We start from the raw sequence: 11,927 nt of genomic DNA, 5'->3' as shown, positions 1-11,927 counted from the left end.
TTCATTATCATTTATTAGTTATAGGGTTTTTAACTCTAAATCATAGAGTATGGATGTAACTGATGTTAATATTAAGACTCTAGTTTTGATAACCAATATCTCTGCTTCTCTTACTATCCATATAAAAATATTTATATATTAATAAAACCTTTTTATACAGGCTTACCAAAAAAACTTATTAAATACTTAATATTTCGCAAAACAATATTTATTTAAACCATTTTTCTCTCTCAATTCACACACAAATGCTTTAATTCACCCACTAATGCTTCACTTCTTGAGAAAACCAAAATCTTCCACATTATCCAAAGCATCAAATAATTCATGGTTGGGAAAATATAAATGTATACACACAATCTAAATCAAGGACTACAAATTTTATTTAAAATGTAGCTGATGGCGAAGTTTTTTTTCCTAATACAGTTCAGTGCACTTCCGATTCCCAATAGTGATTTTTATAAATAAGTGAATACAATCCAACTAACTCCGATGCAGAGAATGACCTTTGTATTCAAATACCTAAATGTCTTCATAGAACTAATATCCAAACCCAACGTGCACATGCATATCGTGAACAATATAATTTGAGTCGTAGGTGGGCATAAATCCCCTTTCTAGTTCCCCGTTCAACGTTGATTTCATGCAACTACGTAGATGTTATCGGGAAAACTAGTGTCCATTCAGAGCTGCTAGTCCGACTAAGACGGGTAGCTATCTTAGAAACAAAAAAATTAAAGTTACTTGTGTTTTCCTTTATGAGAGACAGATGAGAGAGAAGGTGAGAATACCATCCTCAGTCTTTCACTTGGCTCCTTGCTTGTTTCCTCCCTCCTTTGACAGAGCCTCGCCACTCCTTCCTTACTTGCCCCACTTCAAAGAACACCTGTAGAGTCAAAGAAGCATAATACCATCAAAGAATAAAGATCTATAACCATAAACAATATAAGGTCAGATGTATATTAACCATACAAATGCATATATCAATACAAGATTAAGATTTATACAAGAATATGGAGGAAAATTCAAATAGCTTTATTGATAGAAGTAGTAGAAGAGAAGATTACAACCCATTGGTCTGACCCAGTGCCATCCTCCCAGCATGAAAGCCCTCTTCACCTCATGAAAATCTTAGATCACCCAACAATACAGTGTTGCACAGAGAAGCCAACAACACTTCCTTACAAAATACAAAAATCCAAACTTTGGATCTCTAGGATGAGGGATCCATATATAGATGTTTGTAGGTGGGTGAGTCAACTTCCGGGATTTTGATTAGTGTCCTCTCTCTAATATTTCTTGGTTCCACTTGGAGATTCATGATCTCTTACTCATCCCTGGGCGAATTCAGAGAGGCAAGTGTCAAATGGTCAGTTTCTAGAATATTCTCTGGGTTTCCACCTAGCCAACTGCCTCTGCCATTTGTCTGCTCTCGCTCATCGCACACTACAGAAGGGATTTTCAGTATGCATCGCACTTTTTGCATGTGGCAAGTGAGATGCATCGCACATTTAGCACTGAGCAATCTGTATGGTCCAGTTTTGACCAGTTCTAAGTATTTTTTCAGGGAGAACTTTGGGGAGATGATGTAATCAGCTGACCTTGCTCCTTTATGGTATGAAACAACACTTCTAGGGACTTAGAACCCCTTGGTTTATGGACATATGTGATTGGGGTTGCAGTGCCCAAATATGTCTATAACAGTTGCCCCCTAAATCATGAGGTCGTAAATCTTCAGATGTCGGGTGAAATGCTTTACCTTGAGGACCGAGGTTTTTCGAACTAGAAGGTGACCTGTAATAAGATACAATACAATACATTATCTTCATAATATTTTCATGATTTAGCTGAGGCGAGCATTCCCATGCTCAACTTTATAAATTGATTCTCATGTACATAGGACAGACAATCGTTTGTGTGGCAGACTGATGATTATGGTAGAGCCATCATCCTTTGGCTTGGATGATTATCTATGCAACAATGATGTACATTTGATGTTTTTATTTTCCTGAATATATCGTAGCCCGGATGGATGAAACTAGATCCGAGGTCTTCAAAACTCATTCAATCTTTACTCGAAGTACAAGCCGATCCATGTGAAAATATGTTCTAGCATCGAACATGGAAAGACATCACCTCATTACCAGCCAATGATGTACGTTGTTAAGAGGCACGAGAGGAATCACCGATAATGATAATGACCCTCAAGGTATTGCAGTACAATTCACGTGGTGTGAATACATGAGTTGATGTCGAACACCACACAAACGCTTTCGGTCGAAGGCCATTAATGTAAACCTGTCGGCGAAAGTGAGAAACTTTCCATTGAGGCATGCAAGCTTCAAAGTAATGAAAGGGTTGTTCCTAGGTCAACTTCTTGGATAATGAGTTGATGTCAACAAGAAGTGACCCATCGTAGGAGGGCATTAATGAATCCCACATATACAACACAGAATGGAGAAAATGATTTTGTGGAGGTGAAAACGATCTGATGATATAAGGTTCAGGGTGGCAGTCATGAATGAATGAAGTGTAAAGGTATTGTAGCGGATGAGACAAAAGCTCAGTCGGTGAATTCTTTGAGCAACTTATCTTGAACATATCGACGACACTCAAATGGATTGGTAGCGTTAACCCAAAAAAATGGATGGTACAGTGGACCAATGGTAATATGGCCGGTGAACGGAATAACACAACTCGACTCAAACATGGTGATGGAGCGAAAGTGTCATGTTCAAGAGCGACCTGCTACCAATAAAGTTTCTTCAAGTTTTCTTCCCAATTTTTCCCCAGTCATTTCTGACCAATACCTCTTTATTTTTTTCAAGTTTGAGGAGGATAACATATGCTTGTTCTATAATTTTCCCTTCGGGCAAACCTGTCGCTATGTTTTAACGAGCCTAGGGACATTGAAACTCGCTCTTATCTACATGGACAAGTTTGTTGCTATTGTTTTAACGAGTTTAACGACAAACATAAGTCGATTATTTTCATTTTTAAAGAGTTTGAAAAAGGACAGAAAGGAAACTCCTATATTCCTTTTTTGTAATGTAATCCCTTAAGTCTGAAAAAGTGTAAAATAATATGAAAGGGATGAATTTCTGATAGTTTTAACGAGCCGAACAAGACAAGCGCTCGATATTTTTGTGTAATGATCCCTCAGGTTCAAAAATATTAAAATCTAGAGGAGGGATAGAACTTTCAATCGCTTTAACGAGCTGGAGAGGCCAATTGCTCGACAATCTTTTCATATTTTACGAGTCAGATAAAAAGAGCTTAAATGAGACTCATTTTTTGAGGAATGAGTGATGTTTTCAGATAGTAGCTAGTTCCACGGAAGGTTTGGAACTTTTTCAATCACGGAAGTGTAAAGAAGGTGGCTAATAGGATCACTCGTCGCGGTTGTTCCTCAAAAGGGGTAAACAATCAAATGGAGGCGTATGATCGGCTAAAAAAGAGTGGGGGTGATGGTAATAGCATGACCAAGGCTCAAAAGCTAATAATAATGTGATCGCAATGGTTATTTACCAGAGATGGGCTCATTTTTTGATGAGCTTAAACTCTGGTGGAACATATGCTCATTGCTAGGTTTATTTTTTAACGAGCTTGAAATTCGCGTAAAACTGCTTGTGCCAGTCGTATAATAACTATGTCTCATCGATAAGTTCATTTTTTAGGGAGCTTGCCCCATTCGAAACTTTGGTCCAGAGCCTTTTGTATGCAAGCTAGGAACGACCAACTACTGTCCTAGGGGTTAAATAACTACTAAGGTTAGGTAGGATAACTTCTAGGTGGGAAACATCTCCTTTACTTTGCCGTTTCTGTTGGTCCCAGCAAAAGTGAATGGTTGATCAGACCAATCACCTAACTCAAGCAGTCGAAGTTAGTAAAAAATATGGGGTTAGAGTTACGCTGATCGCTATTCACTTACATGAAAAAGGTTTGCATGCCCCCAGGTATAACAAAGTAGAGTTTCCAGGTTACCACTCAATTTGCAGACAAAACACTTCCATGCCTTTGTTGGGAAAGGCCTACCTTCTCACGGAGGAATCTTACTCTAGTGTAATCCCATTTTTCCTAAATGGACAGGTGTATCAGACTAGTCAAATTCTTACACGGAAACCTACCTTATAACTGGGGTTTTCCTGCCAAAGCAGACTAGGGTGCATGCCTCCTGGGTTTCAATCACAATCACCAAATCACTCGCGCTCATGAGATGGATGGACTGGAGATTGATGAGACATTCCTTGCGCAAAAACACTAGGTAGGGATGGCACTTGACTATTAGATATGTCTGAACAGAGGAATGAAAGTTGGTCTACGAGCTCGACCACTCTGCCTTCATGCGGAAAACACATCACTCAAAAGAGTGAGGAAACACTAGCTCCCATGCTATAAATGTAGTCACGCCCAAGGAGTAGATTGTAATCTAAAGGTCCTTGGACTACCATTACGTTCAGGTAGACAGTTTTCCTTCTAAAAGTTATAGGCAAACCTGGAAGGATCCCTAATGGTCAACTAGTTTCTTTGTTGAAGCCTATCAGATTTCACATCTCAGGCAGAAGCAATGGCAAACCAAGCGCTTTCCAAGCAGTTGAGGAAAGGATACTCACAGAAGCCCCTTCATCTATGATACTACCAACCATGATGATTATGTAAGCTTGTACTATGATTCGGAATGGTACATTAGATGGTAGATGGGGTCTGCCTAGTAGATTCCAACCGCAGGAAACGACTAGATTGCTTGGAGGTGGGACCGAATAAATAGTCGGATAAATATCTGATGAACTTCCTTCCTGCGATAAAGGAACGTGTAGATTGACCCCATGTTCATCGGAGTCTGTGTTTATGAAAAGAATTTAAATGGTGTCGTTCTCATTCTCTTGGGTGATGGTATCATCTGAAGGCAGATCCTCTAAAGACAAGATTGGGTCGACTGCCGTCTCGACCTGTTGACTTTGGTCCAGGGTGGACTGAGATGGTTTATCTTCAAAGGTACATGCTTCGACTGACCACAAAGGTGTGTTAGTTGGATTTTCAACTAGTGATGGACTCGGCAAGAGTTTCTTGTATCCAGGAGGAAGCCATAGCGGTGAAGCAAGACAGTTATCCAAGACTCTCTTAGCTCCGTCTAGGAAGGGACAACAGTGGACAGCATAATCGCCTTCACATAGTCTACAAGGAATTTTAGATCTTCTTTTTTGTCCAGTGACTTCGTTTTCACTAGTTGACGGTGTAATTTCAACATGATCGCCATAGGTTGAGGACACCGGATTGTGTAAGCGGGGAGACCAGTCCCTTAAGATCCATGGGATGCAAGGACAATCTCGATGATAACGGTCCCCTTTGCAAATGACACATGGAGATTTAGGTTTGGATGGTGCAATGTGTGGATTTTCGCTAGACGATGCTTGGTTGCCCCCTTTCACCGTTGGCTTCTTCTTCTCCTTCTCCTTCTCTTTCTTCTTCTTCTTAGTTACTTGGTTTTTAGTTTTAGCAGCTTCACCAAGCGAAGAGGAAGAAGCAGAGGGAGAAACAAACAAAGTAGAATATTGGCGGGTAACTCTAGTATCATCCAGTTGCTGATTTGATTGCTCAGGAATCACGGTGCTTTGAACGACATAGGTCGAGAACAGCCATATTGGCAGGCTAATTATTGGTCCTGGAAGGGACAATGTGGCCATATGAGGTGCACCAACATCTCCCCAAGAGGAGAAAGGACTAGGATTTCCCCCAAGGAAAAATCCTTGGTTGGTGGACTCCATTTTCTGAACCTAAGATCAACGAGGGAACAGGGATGTTATTCCGATTAAAATAAATTTTATGACACTTTGACACAACTTGCTTTTTCAATTTTTAAGAGTCGAGAAAAAGATAAAGATGACTCTAGTCGCCTTCGATTTTTAATGAACCTGAAGTGACAAGTGCTCAGATGGACCTTTTCTTTTAAGGAGTCCGAAAAAGAATGAAAGAGACTACTCTGGAAATCTAGACAGAGGAATTACCAAACCAATTGAAAAACTGCAGAATACTTTTTAGGTACGGAAGCCAATATTCACGAATGTTGTGTTCAGTGCATTGCGATCGATAGGGCGACAGACATAGCTTACTAAGGATAAAGGATATAGCCTATTGTGGTCTCCCAATATATACTCGACGGTACATGGGAGCACAAGTCCGTACTGGCACTTATTGTCTCAAAGAGGAGGAATCGCCCAACCTACGATGAAAGCGATAGTTACTAGGCTTTACGATGCCATAATACGTCTCTAGCCTAGACTTCTAAATGTTGTGCGTTAGGTTCCAAAGCGTTTTTATGTTCATTGAATTTGTTTTACAGTTTATCTTTCTTAGGAAGTTTTCCTTTAAGGTTCAACGCGTGATGTAGATATACAATTCATAAATATGCAATCTAAGATGATAAACAATTGTTTACTCTTCTTTTTGCAATGAAAATCCTAGCTACTAAGGAAAGAGAAGCGAAATTCTTTAAACATAGAGCAGAGAGCACAGACTAGATGCACTGTCTTAAATCAAAATCAACAAGCAATCTAAATGCAAATGCACATGCATGTATTTGTTTTCCGCTTTCTTAATGTGTGAGTGACAAAAATAATGCTAAGTACAAATCTAAACTATCTTTTCTCTCAAAGCGATGGTACCGAAAATTTTCTCTTCAAAAGACAAGAGGAAGATGAAGACGACACTTTGCGATTTTAAATTAAAAAAATGAAAGGAAGACTAAGACGATACTTTGCGATTTCAAATTCAAAAAATGAAAGGAAGACTACTTTGCAATATCAAATTCAAAAAAAAAAGGAAGGCTAAGACGACACTTTGCGATTTCGAATTTAAAAAAAGAAAGGAAGTCTAAGATGACACTTTCAACTTCAATTTGAAAACTGCTTTCGACACTTGAAATACTATTAATTCAAATCAAATACAAGAGTAATAGTGTAATCGACCATCAAAAGAGTAGGATTCTTTTCTTTGACTGAAAATGACACTTGCGACACTTCCAAATCAAAAGACAACAATTCGATTAAGCTACGTTTTGTAAAGGAGAACTGTAAATGGCAAAAAATACACAGAAAACATTCACAATTCTTTGTATAGTGAAGGCTAAATAATGCAAAGGAAGGGAGTTTCAACAATGGTATACTGATTACAGACAAAAAAACTCCTGAATAAAGCTGAAGACAATGAAGAGAAAACCAAAATCTGGAGGCAGAAACAGTCTTATTTGATCATCGTACCTGTAACACAGGGAAACATGGATGCATCTCACCAACTGCACACGAGAGGTGTGATGCATCTAGACTGTCAAAAGGAGACAGTGCGATGGTCTAAGGACGGGATTTTAAATTGGTTTTGGTCACAGTTTGCAGCTTAGTTCAGGGATTTAGGCTGAGCTAATGATAGTCAGTAAATACAAAGCATAGGGGCTGATCTAATGAGGTTACTTGAGCTACCACCAGGGCACTTAGAATGTTTGCAAGTTGGTTGTTCAATTTACAAACAAAACCCGGAGATGGACTGAAGCAGCATTGATATACTTTGAACTTGCATAGCAAATGCAGTTCAAAGGCTCGTTGGCTTAACTTCAAGCTCCGTCTATAGTTTATAAAGAAAACAAATATAAACAAGCAAACAAGCTATTCGCTCCCCAGCGGAGTCGCCATTTTGTTATCGGGAAAACTAGTGTCCATTGAGAGCTGCTAGTCCCACTAAGACGGGTAGCTATCTTAGAAACAAACAAATTAAAGTTACTTTTCTTTTCCTTTATGAGAGATAGATGAGAGAGAAACAGAGAATACCAACCTCACTCTTTCGCTTGGCTCCTTGCTTGTTTCCTCCCTCCTTTGATAGAGCTTCACCACTCCTTCCTTACTTGTCCCGCTTCAAAGAACACCAGTAGAGTCAAAGCAACATAATACCATCTAAGCATAGAGATCTATAACCATAAAAAATATAGGATCGGATGTATATTAACCATACAAATGCATGTATCAGTACAAGATTCAGAGATATACAAGAATATGCAGGAAAACTCAAATAGCTTTATTGATAAAAGTAGTAGAAGAGAAGATTACGATCCATTGGTCTGGCCCAGCGCCATCCTCCCAGCGTGGGAGCCCTCTTCACCTCATGAAAAGCTTAGATCACCCAACAATATAGTGTTGCACAGAAAAACAAACAACACTTCCTTACAAAATACAAAATTCCAACCTTTGGATCTCTAGGGCAAGGGATCCATATATAGATGTTTGTAGGTGGGTGAGTCAGCTTCTAGGATTTTGATTAGTGTCCTCCCTCTAATAGTTCTTGGTTCCACTTGGAGATTCATGATCTATTACTCATCCCTGGGCAAATTCAGAGAGGCAAGTGTCAAATGGGCAATTTCTAGAAGATTCTCTGGGTTTCCATTTAGCCAACTGCCTCTGCCATTTGTATGCTCTCACTCATCGCACCCTACAGAAGGGCTTTTCAGTATGCATCGCACTTTTTGTATGTGGCAGGTGAAATGCATCGCACCTTTAGCACTGAGCAGTCTATATGGTCCAATTTTGATGAGTTCTGAGTAGTTTTTCAGGGAGAACTTCTGGGAGGTGATGTAATGAGTTGACATTGCTCCTTTAGGGTATGAAACAACACTTTTAGGGACTTAAAACCGCTTGGTTTATGGACATATGTGATTGGGGTTGCACTGCCCAAATATGTCTATAACAATGAATGACCTCATCACTGTGAAAAAGTTAAGACAAGACGGTGTAATATTTTGTACAAGTTTTGTTCATGGTTAAGGTTTTTTTGTTCAAGATTAGAATCACAGCTATAAAACTTCAGAATTTTGGATGAGTTTGAGTTTTTGATGGTATTAAATTTATATTAAAAAATTATTTAAACATTGTAACAGTCAAATAAGTTACAACCAAAAAATAACCATATGGCCAAAAAATAACCATCCTCTAAATTATAGTCTCTAGTTGAACACTGCAATGATCAGATTTCTTAAAAAATATCACCCGCCAGAAAGTCACAATCTACGTGAAAGTCTGGCGTGAATAGACAACGCCTTTATATGCATTTCTATATGTATTTTATTTTTATTTTTTCCGTGAATCGATGGTTTCGATTAGGGTAAAGGCTCGCATTCGTGTATTTATACTTGTCTATTACCTCTATCTATAGTCCTATTTAGCTTAACTCTCCATAGTTGCCAATTAGCCGCCTCTGCAATAAATCTCAATGGATAATGGATGGATGTTATGGTTATTCTGTGACAGGGCCCACCTCCGTCTTTATATTCTTTGCCTTTGATGTGTGGAGGAGGAAGACTTATCGCAGGTTTCCTCCGGGACCTCCAGGGTGGCCGATTGTGGGAAACCTGTTCCAGTTGGTTAACAAACCCCACGAAGCTCTCTTCCACCTCACTCAGAAGTACGGCCCTCTCATGTGTGTCTCTCTCGGAATGAAAACTACAGTGGTAGTCTCCTCTCCGGCCATGGCAAAGCAAGTTCTCAAAACCCATGACCATGTTTTTGCGGGCCGGACGGTCATACAGTCAGTTCAGTGCCTTTCTTACAAGAAGTGCTCAGTAATTTGGGCCCACTATGGATCCCACTGGCGTTTGCTCAGACGCATATCCAATACAAAGCTCTTCAGCGTCAAGAGGTTGGAAGCCCTGCAACATTTGAGAAGGGATGAAGTATTCCGAACAATCAAGCAGATTCTGTTGGGAAGTACAGAGGGGAAGAGTGTAAACATCGGAGATATGATGGCCCACTTCGCTCTTAATATGTTAGTCAAGATGGCGTTTGGTAAAGACATGTTCCATCCCAATTCTCCAGCTTCCCAAGAGTTCAAAGACAGTCTTTGGCAATGGGGGGTGAATGCAGGAGCTCCCAATTTGGTGGACTACTTTCCCTTTCTTCAGTGGTTGGATCCTCAGGGTGTGAGACGTAACAAAACATTCTATTTGGGAAGGGAATTTGGCATGGTTGACAAATTCATAGAGAACTGTCTCGCCACAAAAGGCAAAACGACGGACGCGAGTCATGGTCCCGAGGATCTGTTGGATGCTCTGCTGGATATGGGAGGCGATGATTTTACTCTCAAGGACATCAGAGTTTACTTAACTGTAATCATTTCCATTCTCCGTTGTTGGTATCATACAATAAGGCTATTGACGTATTTAATGATAGATGGTATCTTATTCTAAAGTATCGTAGTTTACTAGTGAATTCATACTGCCAAAGTAATTTATCTTATGGCCAATTGCTTGATGCAGGACATATTTGGGGTGGGAAGCGACACTACTGCGAAGACCATGGAGTGAGCGATGGCATAACTCGTATGCAATCCGCAGAAAATGAAACGAGCCCAGGCCGAGTTGGACCAGGTAGTTGGTCGCAATAAAAGGGTAGAAGAAAGTGATACTGACCGTCTCCCTTATCTTTGTGCAGTGATAAAAGAAGTTTTGAGGTTGCACCCTGTAGTTCCTCTGCTCCTTCCGCACAGAGCAGATAGTGATTGTGAGAATGAGGGATTCTTGATACCCAAACACACCCAGGTAATCGTCGACATGTGGGCAATCGGAAGGGACCCTGCCATCTGGAATGAACCATCTAAATTCGTCGCTGATAGATTTCTCGATGATAAGATGAATAGCGTGGATTACAGGGGACAACACTTCGAGCTGATACCATTCGGAGCAGCAAGGAGAATATGCGCGGGGCTTCCGTTGGCGAGTCGGATGATTCATCTGGTATTGGCTTCTCTCATCCATTCATTTGAGTGGGCACCAGCGAAGGGCATGAGTGCTGAAGAAGTGGACATGACAGAGAAGTTTGGAATTACTATGGCAAAGGCGGTGCCACTAGAAAGTGTTGTCCTCAGTAATCCACGCTATTCATCTTATCATGCAGAAATCTCTTAGGGACGAATTTCGATGGTTCATTCCAGATGGCACGGTCCCTTCCGATTGCCCACACGTTGACGATTACCTGGGTGTGTTTGGGTATCAACAATCCCTCAATCTCACAATCACTATCTGCTCTGTGTGGAACGAGCAGAGAACTACCGGGTGCAACCTCAAAACTTCTTTCACCACTGCACAAAGACAAGGGAGACGGTCACTATCACTTTCTTCCGCCCTTCTATTGCGACCAACTACCTGGTCCAACTCGACCTGGGCTCGTTTCATTTTCTCCGGATTGCGTATGAGTTCTGCCATCGCCCACTCCATGGTCTTCGCAGTAGTCTCGCTTCCCGCCGCAAATATGTCCTGCATCAAGCAATTGGCCATAAGAGATTACTTTGGCAGTATGAATTCACTAGTAAACTCCGACACTTTAGAATAAGATACCATCTATCATTAAATACGTCAATAGCCTTATTGTATGATACCAACAACGGAGAATGGAAATGATTACAGTTAAGTAGACTCTGATGTCGGTGAGAGTAAAATCATCGCCTCTCATTTCCAGCAGAGCGGCCAACAGATCCTCAGGACCGTCACTCGCGTCTGTCGTTTTGCCTTTTGTGGCGAGGCGGTTCTCTATGAATTTGTCAACCATACGAAATTCCCTTCCCAAATAGAATGCTGCGTTACGTCTCACACCCTGAGGATCCATCCACTGAAGAAAGGGAGAGTATTACGCCAAATTGGGACCTCCTGCATTCACCGCAAAGTCTTCCTCCTCATCAAAGACAGAGAATATAAAGACGGAGGTGAGCCCTGTCACAGAATACCATAACATCCATCCGTTATCCATTGAGATTTATTGCAGAGGCTGCTAATTGGCAACTATGGAGAGTTAAGCTAAATAGAACTATAGATAGAGGCAATAGACAAGTATAAATACATTTAGGTATTTGAATACACCAGTCATTCTCTGTATCATAGTTAGTTGGACTGTATTCGCTTA

General features: G+C 40.5%; 1 pseudogene; it reads left to right on the top strand.

Annotated features, from left to right (window-relative positions):
- Positions 1 to 9,253: 9,253 nt before the first annotated feature.
- LOC149231906 (cytochrome P450 76T24 pseudogene) lies at positions 9,254 to 10,936 on the top strand (annotated as a pseudogene).
- Positions 10,937 to 11,927: the final 991 nt, after the last annotated feature.

Source organism: Pinus tabuliformis, chromosome J, assembly GCF_031772625.1.
Source record: "Pinus tabuliformis cultivar Carrire ecotype Pingquan chromosome J, CPIR1, whole genome shotgun sequence".
NCBI classification, from domain to species: domain Eukaryota; kingdom Viridiplantae; phylum Streptophyta; class Pinopsida; order Pinales; family Pinaceae; genus Pinus; species Pinus tabuliformis.
This window is presented reverse-complemented; position numbering and strand designations above follow the sequence as displayed.